The 10326-nt window shown below is 45.4% G+C and overlaps 1 pseudogene; it reads left to right on the top strand.

Annotated features, from left to right (window-relative positions):
* Positions 1-530, top strand: LOC101031730 (small ribosomal subunit protein eS26 pseudogene; annotated as a pseudogene).
* The last annotated feature ends 9796 nt before the right edge of the window (positions 531-10326 follow it).

Raw genomic sequence — 10326 nt, forward strand, 5'->3', positions numbered from 1 at the left:
ATGATGAAGAAAAGAAGGAACAACGGTCGTGCCAAAAAGGGCCGCGGCCATGATCAGCCTATTCGCTGCACGAACTGTGCCCAACGGGTGCCCAAGGACAAGGCCATTAAGAAATTCGTCATTCAAAACTTAGTAGAGGCCGCAGCAGTCAGGGATATTTCTGAAGCGAGCGTCTTTGATGCCTATGTACTTCCCAAGCTCTATGTGAAGCTACATTACTGTGTGAGTTGTGCAATTCTCAGCAAAGTGTCAGGAATCGATCTCGTGAAACCTGCAAGTACCGAACACCCCCACCCCGATTTAGACCTGTGGGTGCTGCCCCACAACCCCCACCAAAACCCATGTAAGGAGCTGAGTAAAAGATTGAAGACGACTATTCTCTGGAGAAAAATAAAATAGAAATTGTACTTGATATTCCCTATTAAGTGTATCTGTGCCAGATAGGGTGGGGATTTTGTGTGTGTTAGACCAAGTGTGAAATAACAAGTAGTATTTTCATGGGGAAGAAAGCTTATTTATGTAATCAATTTTTTTTTTGTTGTGGGGGGGAGGAGTGGGAGGTGGAATCTTGCTCTGTTGCTCAGGCTGGAGTGCAATGGTACTATCTCAGCTCACTGCAACCTCTGCCTCCTGGGTTCAAGCGATTCTCCTGCCTCCGCTTTCTAAGCAGCTAGGATTAGAGACGTGTGCCACCACATCCAGCTAATTTTTTGTATTTTTAGTAGAGATGGGGTTTTACTACATTGGCCAGACTGGTCTGGAACTCCTGACCTCAGATAATTCACCCCTTAGGCCTCCCAAAGTGCTGGGATTACAGGCGTGAGATACCATGACTGGTTATTCATTTAAATTAAACCTTGTTTACAGTCATGTCCTTGGCCTCACAACTTGCATAGCTGTGTGAAATAAAAAGTTTAGATGTCTGTTAAAAAAATAAAAAAGAAAAGAAAAGTGCTTATCATTTTTTAAAAGCCCAGCGTACAGTAAGCACTCAAATGTTATCTCTGAAACCTACATAGGACACATCACATCACATCCAAGGGCTCCCAATTCCTACTAGAAGATCACAGGACATTCTGCTGGATGGAAGACTGTCGGGTGGGATGCCACTCATCTTTTATTTTTAAACTCTGGCTAACTTCCTTTTTTTTTTTTTTTTTTTTTTTTGGAGATGGAGTTTCACTCTGTCACCCAGGCTGGAGTTCAATGGTGCGATCTTGGCTCACCACAACTTCCACCTCCTGGGTTCAAGCGATTCTCCTGCCTCAGCCTCCTGAGTAGCTAGGATTACAGGCATTCGCCACCACTCCAGGCTAATTTTGTATTTTTAGTTGAGACTGGGTTTTTCCATGTTGGTCATGCTGGACTCTAAACACCCGACCTCAAGTGATCCAACCACCTCAGCCTCCCAAAGTGCTGGGATTATAGGCATGAGCCACTGCACCCAGCCTAAGTTTCCATTTTTTTAATGTAGAAAATAATTGTGTGAGACCACAGCCACCCTCATTTGGGGGCAGTTCTCTTTAAGAAACTCAGAGGGGCCCTCCACAGTGGGTGCCTATAATCCCAGCACTTTGGGAGGCTGAGGTGGGAGGATTGCTTGAGCTGGGGAGGTTGAGGCTGCAGTGAGCTGTGATCACACCACTGCACTATAGCCTGGGCCACAGAGCAAGACCCTGTCTCAAAACAGAGGAGCTCAGAGGAACTCATACACCACACCACTGGCGTTACGAGTGGCATTCTGTAAAGAAGAGCACAGAAAGGCAGCAACTCATTTTGAGGGCAGTGGACATTCTCTCCAGTATCTGGGGCCAAATTTTGGGATCCCATAGTCCTTTCAACCCTGAGTGTCTGTTCACTGAAATGAATCATGTGTATCATAAAATGTTCTGTATGTGCAGAATTGTTTATACATCATATGTGCGCAAGAAAAAGGATTTCATGTTTGTATTTATAAATATCATTATGTGTCACTTAACAAGGGGAATATGTTCTGAGCAATGTGTCATCAGTGATTTCCTTGTTGTGTGAACACAGAGTTTGCTTCCACAAACCTAGATTGTGTGATCACAGCTCACTGCAGCCTCGACCTCCCCAGCTCATGCAATCCTCCCACCTCAGCCTCCCAAAGTGCTGGGATTATAGGCACCCACTCTGGAGGGCCCCTCTGAGTTTCATAAAGAGAACTACCTGCAAATGAAGGTCATTGTGGTCTCACACATTATTTTCTACACAAAAAATGGAAACTTAAGCTAGGTGCGGTGGCTCATTCCTATAATCCCAGCATTTTGGGAGCCTCCCACATACCTAGTCGTAGGGTAGAGCTTATTGCTCCTAGGCTACAAACCTACACAGCATGTGACTGTACTGAATACTGTAGGCAGCTGTAACACAATGACAAGTATGTGTGTATCTAAACACATGGAAACAGAAAGGGTATACAGTAAAAAATGCAGTATTATAGTCTTATGGGACCATTATCCTATATGTAGCTATCATTGATTGAATATCATATGCGGCAGATGACTTTACATAGACTTGTTCTTAGAATCCGGTTACTGGGTCTTCTCCAGGGTGGGAAATGCTGTGTGTAGAGGCAGGTTACGGGGAGACTGCGGAGGTACTATTCTCTTGTATCCTTTGAAGTACCATGTAAACATATTATTTATTGAAACAAATTTTTAAAATATGAAAGCATGGCTGGGTGTGGGGGCTCATGCCTGTAATCCCAGCACTTTAGGAGGCTGAGGCAGGTGGATCACTTGAGATCAGAAGTTCAAGACCAGCCTGGCCAACATGGTGAAACCCCATCTCTACTAAAAATGCAACAATTAGTTGGGCATAATGGCAGGTGCCTGTAATCCCAGCTACTCATGAGGCCAAGGCAGGAAAATCACTTGAACCTGGGAGGTGGAGGTTGCAGTGAGCTGAGATCACACCACTGCATTCCAGCCTGAGCAACAAAAAGGAAACTCTACCTCAAAAAAAAAAAAAAAAAAAAAATATATATATATATATATATATATACACACACACACACACACACATATATAATATATACATAACATATAGAATATGTACATATGTTTATAATATATAATACATGTTTAAATGTTTCTATTATATATGATATACAATACATATGAGAAAGCATTTTTGCTTTCCTTTTTTTTGAGATGGAGTCTTGCTCTGTCACCCAGGCTGGAGTGCAATGGTACCATCTCAGCTCACTGCAACCTTGAACTCCCAGGTTCAAGCGAGTCTCCTGCCTTACCCTCCTGAGAAGCTGGGATTACAGTCACGTGACTAATTTTTGTATTTTTAGTAGAGACAAGGTTTCACCATGTTGGTCAGGCTGGTCTTGAACTCCTGACCTTGTCATCCGCCTGCCTTGGCCTCCCAAAGTGCTGGAATTACAGGCATGAGCGACCACATCCGGCCAACATTTTTGCTTTCCTATAACAGAGGTTCACCACATCCACTGTTGGTTTACTCTTCAGTTTTGCCTTCCAGCACCTTGTTCTTTAGTCCAAAGCCAGAGCACTGAAGGAGAAGGTGACAGTCTTGTATTCTATCCCCCACTGCAGGACTTAGAGCCTTTCTGTGACCCAGGCCTCCCAGCTGGAGAATGGGGAGAGCAGCACTTGCCATATTCCCCATAGGGGTAGCATTGAGAACTGGCTACCTACTGGTAAATGATTTCAGGATATGTGAATAAAAGGGAGTATATTAACACAAAATACTCCTGTTTTTTAACCCCGCGGCGTTCTAAGGAAATCTAATATAAAGGCTTCAGATCCACTTACAGTTGCTGCACTAGAGGCGAATGTTAATTAGTGACATTGACAATTGTCATTTTATTTGTAAACCTACTTGATGTCTGGAAGCTGCAGGAATCTTGCTATATGAGCCTTGTGTCTTGGAACAACAAAGTCTCAGTCCAACCTTCCTGAAACAGACAAGAAACCTGCTCACCTCAAGTACAGGCCTCAGCTGAGAATCAGGGTTTGGTGTCCACACAGTCTCTCTGGATTGCCTGGCTGGGTCCAGTGACTGTCTTATCTTTTAGCGAGGCTCCCTGCCTCCTCTCTCCGGTGCCCTCTTCCAGGGTGGGATACACAGAAGGCATTTAATAAATGAAGGCTGGCTGGCTGCCTGCCTTCAGGAGTGCCCTCACTTTATAGATGGGGAAACAGAGGCACACAGAAGTACAGTACTTTGCTTGAGTTCCTTGTTGGAATCCCTGGTTCAGGCAGGAGTCTCTGTTCAACCCCTAATGTTCATCTTTTCTACCCTCTGAACACAGAGTGCTTGAGAAATTCCAGCATTTCCATCTTCAAAGACAAGAACTAGGAGAAGCAATCGTAAAACAAGACCTGAACCTAGACAATCTGGGTGATGACTGAGCCACCATCCTTCCCCAGGCCTCAGCGTCCCCATCGATAAAATAGTGGTTTGGGTAGGATGATCTCTCAGTTCCTTTCCGTTTCCTATGGGCTGTGTATACAGCCCGGCGTTTACAAGCCAATCAAGGCTGTTCCTTCTTCCAAGTTGTATTTCTTTAGCTCCTTGAGTTTCTCAGGAGTTTCAAGGGGGCGCTGTGAAACTGGCTCCTGGGCAGCCAGCAGGCCCTTCCTTGGAGCTGCCTGGCTGCTCGGTTTCCCTGCTGGTAACCAAGCCCTTGTCTGTCTTTCCAGCAACCCTGCCCTTTTCTTATTGTTGCTGTCTGTTTCCATTTGCTCCTTTTATTCTCCAGGTTTTCCTTGACTCTGATGTTTTTCCCCCTGCTGCACAACAAGCCCTTCTGATCTCTGTGAAAGGCAAACCCGTGTCATTCTTCCAAATCATCATTGTATGACATGTTTTTATATCAGCCGGACAAAGGAGCTATTTGATCAGGGGGTATGGTGTGTGATTGTAAGAAATTCAGCTAGTCGGTGGCAACCATTGTTCCCCAAGCGGCTCCCTGACCCCATTCTGTTCCTGGAAAAACTCCCTGAGAGTGGCCTCTATTCATGGAGTAACACCAGTCCCCAGCCGCGCTCCAGGAGCATGCTCAATTCCTAGCAGTGTCACCGATAGCTGCCCGCAGCCACCCTTTAACTCTTTCATCAGCATTAGGTTTCCAACCCCACAGCTGTTATCACGGCCGTAAGCTCAGGGGGTTAGAGATATAGGCATGCTCTCTGCTCTCCCTCTTATCTTGGAGAAATTCAACCTTCCTTTGAAATGGTCATTTGGAAATTACCCGTCTGCTGCTTTCAGCGCAGCAGGCCTGGCTAGCATGCCTGCCCTCCTCAGTTTTCCCCTGAGGGCAGCCTCCCAGTGCTGCCAACTCCCAGGCCCTGCGGTTAGGTGGCCTCCCTCTTGGTATGGAATCTAGCGGCACCTCAAAACCATTTCTGATTGCCTGAGGTAGAAGTGTGGGGCCCCGCAGCCTGGCCTCAGAGCCCTTGCCAGATTGTTCTGGAGGTGAGGAAATACTTCCACACACTAATGAATATTACTTCCTCAGCCTTCCCTTTTCCTTTTTGCAGTACACACTGGGCCCCTATATGTGTAAGGCTTTATGTCAGGTATTGGAGGAGAGACAGAATTGTATAAAAATTGGCCCTTGCCAGGCGCAGTGGCTCAAGCCTGCAATCCCAGCACTTTGGGAGGCTGAGGCGGGCAGATCATGAGGTCAGGAGATTGAGACCATCCTGGCCAACATGGTGAAATCCCGTCTCTATTAAAACACAAAAAAATTAGCCCAGTGTGATAGTGCTTGCCTGTAACCCCAGCTACTTGGGAGGCTGAGGCAGGAGAATCACTTGAACCCGGGAGGTGGAGGTTACAGTGAGCCAAGATCACGCCACTGCACTCCAGCATGGTGACAGAGCAAGACTCCATTAAAAAAAAAAAAAAAAAAGAAAAAAAAAGAAAAGAAAAAGAAAAAAAAATTGGCCCTTGGCCCTGGGAACTCCAACCATTAGGAGAAATGAAACAAGTAGAATGAATCTGTAGAAACAGCCGTAACATTTTTTCATCATTAACCCATACCTTTAAAACAGTGTGAGGTCGACCCAAACTATTCTGGCCTAACTACTTAGCACAAAAACTACCCTGCTGACTGGAAGAATTTGAGCCATATACCTCTCAAATGGTCCAGCCTGCCCTTAGTGTGTGGATCTTAGCATTACAGCTCTATAGAATAACCCAGAGAGTGCTGGGCAATTATTTGAAGTGACTTAACACCTAATGGCATTGGGATTTTTCTCTTTGTCCCTATGCTCATTTACAGAGACTAGAAAAAGTAGAAAGACCTAAATCACTCAAAGCCAGTAGCTGAGCGAAGGCTCAAACTTAGAGTCTCCGATTCATTTTTTCCTGGTTCATTCTATTAATTCATTGACTGCTCCTTTTCTCCAAGAAGCTGGCAGTAGATTAGACTGTTGTCATTTGTCTGTAACTGTTATCAGGAAGTCAAGACCTCAAAGCTAATACAAATTCCAACACAAGAGTCTAGAATCCTAAATCAGGCTCCTTGGCCTCAACCCTCTACCAGTGTTTCTGTGCCTTGAGTCAACAGAATGGCCTCTCCAGTAAGAGAAGCTCAGCCTGGCTTCCGTATCTCAATTCCTCTTTGGCTCCAGGGAAACACCCACAATACAACAGCTAAAATATTAAGGTCTATACACAGAGTGGCTGAAAAATTTATTGTCCAATGTACTGATGGATGCCACAACATGGATGAACTTTGAAAACATTACTCTGAGTGAAAGAAGCCAGACTCAAAAGGCTGCATATTGTATAATTGGATTTATATGTCTGGAATAGGTAAATCCATAAAGACAGAAAATAGTTAGTAGTTGCCAGGGGCTGAGGAGCAGGGAAATGGGGAGTGACTAACGGATACATGGTTTCTTGTTAGGGTAAAGAAAATGTTCTGGCTGGTCATGGTGGCTCACGCCTATCAGGCCAGCACCTTGGGAGGCCGAGGCAAGAGGATTGCTTGAGCTCAGGAGTTCAAGACCAGCCTGGGCAACATAGCGAGACTTCAACACTACTAAAAAAAATTTTTTTTAATGAGCTGGGCATGGTGACGTGCGCCTATAGTCCCAGCTACTCAGGAGGCCAAGGTGGGAGGATCATTTGAGCCTGAGAGGTAGAGACTGCAGTGAGCCCTGATCACACCACTGTACTCTAACCCAGGCAACAGAGTAACCCTGTCTCTAAATAAATTAATTAATAAAATATTCTGGAATTAAATAATGCTGTTGATTGTAAAACTTTCTCAGTATACTGAAAGTACTGAATTATATACTTTAAAGGGATAAAACTTGTGGTATGTGAGTTATATCTCAACAACAAAAATGGGAAAGATGGAAGAAAAAAATGCCACTTAAAAAAAAAGTTTGTCATCCAAACCAGGATTGAGACACTGTTTCGTTTGTTTGTTTGTTTGTTTGTTTTTTTTTGAGACAGAGTTTCGCTCTTGTTACCCAGGCTGGAGTGCAATGGCGCGATCTCGGCTCACCGCAACCTCCACCTCCTGGGCTCAGGCAATTCTCCTGCCTCAGCCTCCTAAGTAGCTGGGATTACAGGCACGCGCCACCACGCCCAGCTAATTTTTTGTATTTTTAGTAGAGACGGGGTTTCACCATGTTGACCAGGATGGTCTCGATCTCTCGACCTCGTGATCCACCCGCCTCGGCCTCCCAAAGTGCTGGGATTACAGGCTTGAGCCACTGCGCCCGGCCCTTTGTTTGTTTGTTTTTAAGACAAGGTCTCGCTCTGCTCCCCCCAGGCTGGAGTACAGTGACCCAAACACTGCAGCCTCAACCTCCAGCACTCAGGCGATCCTCCCACTTTGACACTTTCGAAGCATTAATAATTACCCTGGGAAAATATGTATAAACTAGAATATATGGTGACTCCAGCTAAGGACGACGCATGAGAGCTCTGTATGCTCTGTGTGCCACCTGTCTTTATATCTTCTCCAAGGAGCTTAAGCAAGAAAGAGCCTACCCAGCCAACAATTCTGTGGCCACCGGTGGCCCTAGGAACCATGTGTATTGGTCCTCTCAGCTCTCCTTGGCTCTTCTGCTCCTAAATTCCCCATGTCATTTGGGATTCTACATCCCAAATAGAAGAACTTCCTTTTTTCGTAATGAGCTTTAAAGATTTACTCCACTCTGACATACATTGGACCTCTGCCTAATCACCAGATTTTCATTCATTCGTTCGTTCGTTCATTCATCAGTCAATTATGTGGTCTCTACTGGTACTAGGCAGTCAGTCAGTATAGCAGCTGAAGAATACAGTTGAATAAGTTAAGTTTTCTTCCCTCAAGAAATTCACTTTCTGTTAAGAAGGTAGACAGTTTAAATACAAGGCAGTGAAGACACTTTTGAGCTAGAAGTGTGTATTGGGTACAAGGAGGCCCAAAGAAGGGGGAGGTCAGCTTTTCTTGAAGGCAAGACTTTCCCCATGCCCACCTCTGGACATTCCAGAGAGATTAATGGGACCTAACTTGGCATCCCGCAAGAGGAAAGGAGAATGCTTTCTCCGTCTTTGGTTTCCTCGCTCACTCCCATGCTCCTCTCCCATGTGGTGGCTGCTCTTAAGTGGCCTCTCACTCCCCAGAGCACTGGGGCACTGCCACCAACTGGCATCTCTGGAGCCTCTTTCCTGGAAGTGGCCTATACTCCCAGACTCGCCTCCTCTGGGTGTTGTCTGGGCCTTTTCTTTCTAAGTGCATTGTGTTCTTGCCCATTTTCCTGCCCACTTACAAAGGCTTATAAGGTTAAGCCCTTTGCCCAAGGTCACACAGCTGGTAATAACAAAAGCCAGGCTAGAACCTGGGTTCAACCCTCAAAGTGAAGTCCTTCTGAGCTTCCAATGAAGGGTTTTATTTTCCTAACAAAGTGCCTTGTAACCTGAAGAGGGAAACCCCAGCCAATCTCAGATCCGCTTTTTTTCTTTCTTTCTCTTTCTTTTTCTTTTTTTTTTTTTTTGCTAATTTAGCTGCAGCCTATGCCATTCCAGAGGGTGGTGGAGGTAATAAGTAGTAAACGATTAGTGACTCCTGCACCCCACCAAGGGTACATGTCGAGATCTCAGCACAAAGATGAGGTTGGAGCTTCTGATCTCCCCCAGCCTGTCTGTGTAATCTCAGTCCCCCTACATTACAGTTTGGGACCCACATGCCAATGGAGTTTCCAAGACTAGGCAGAAGGAGCAGTGGGATTTGTTTCTCCCATGATACAGAAAAAAAAGTTCACACTTTGAGAAATCAGTCAGAAAAGCCTGGATGTGAAAGGCCAACAGGTCTGAACTTATTTATTTATATGGAGACAAGGTCTCGCTCTGTCATCCAGTGGACTCAAGTGATCCTCTCACCTGAGTATCCTGAGTAGCTGGGACTACAGGTGTATATCACCTCATCCAGGTAATTTTTTATTTTTTGTAGAGACAAGGGGTCTCACTTTATTGCCCAGACTGGTCTTTTTTTTTTTTTTTTTTTTTTGAGACGGAGTTTCGCCCTTGTTACCCAGGCTGGAGTGCAATGGCGCCATCTCGGCTCACCGCAACCTCCGCCTCCTGGGTTCAGGCAATTCTCCAGCCTCAGCCTCCTGAGTAGCTGGGATTACAGGCACGTGCCACCATGCCCAGCTAATTTTTTGCACTTTTAGTAGAGACGGGGTTTCACCATGTTGACCAGGATGGTCTCGATCTCTCGACCTCGTGATCCACCCGCCTCGGCCTCCCAAAGTGCTGGGATTACAGGCTTGAGCCACTGCGCCCGGCCAGACTGGTCTTTAACTCCTGGCCTCAAGTGATTCTCTCACCTCAGCCTCCCAAAATGCTGGGATTGCAAATGTCAGAGACTGTGCCTGGCCCAGACCTGGGTTTAAATCCCAGCTGTAAAACTTCAGAAGGAAGAAATTCCTTTGATTTTCTGAACCTCAGTCTCCCCAGTGTAAAATGAAGATAATGTATTTAGGGGCTAAAACCTTCTGGCCAAGGAAGCAGGTGCTGTCCCACTAGGAAGGCGGGCAAGTGCTGCTGCTGCTTTGCTTTCCCAGGGAAAGAAAGTCCGTTTCCTCTCCACTTTCTGCATGTGCTTTTAGTTTATCCAAATTTCGCAAAAGTTCTGAGAGACTTCCATAGACTTCAGAATTTTTGCTTTCACAAAACAGAGCTGAAGTGTCTTACTCTCAAAGTTCTTGGCACTACCAGAAACTGGTATTGATCTTGTGATCAGGAAATTTTTTTTTTCTTTTCTTTAACAGTCCTGCTGCAAAAAGAAAATTTTAATTTTATCTCTAACTTCTTTCTCTG

This window comes from Saimiri boliviensis, chromosome 12, assembly GCF_048565385.1.
Source record: "Saimiri boliviensis isolate mSaiBol1 chromosome 12, mSaiBol1.pri, whole genome shotgun sequence".
Classification (NCBI taxonomy): domain Eukaryota; kingdom Metazoa; phylum Chordata; class Mammalia; order Primates; family Cebidae; genus Saimiri; species Saimiri boliviensis.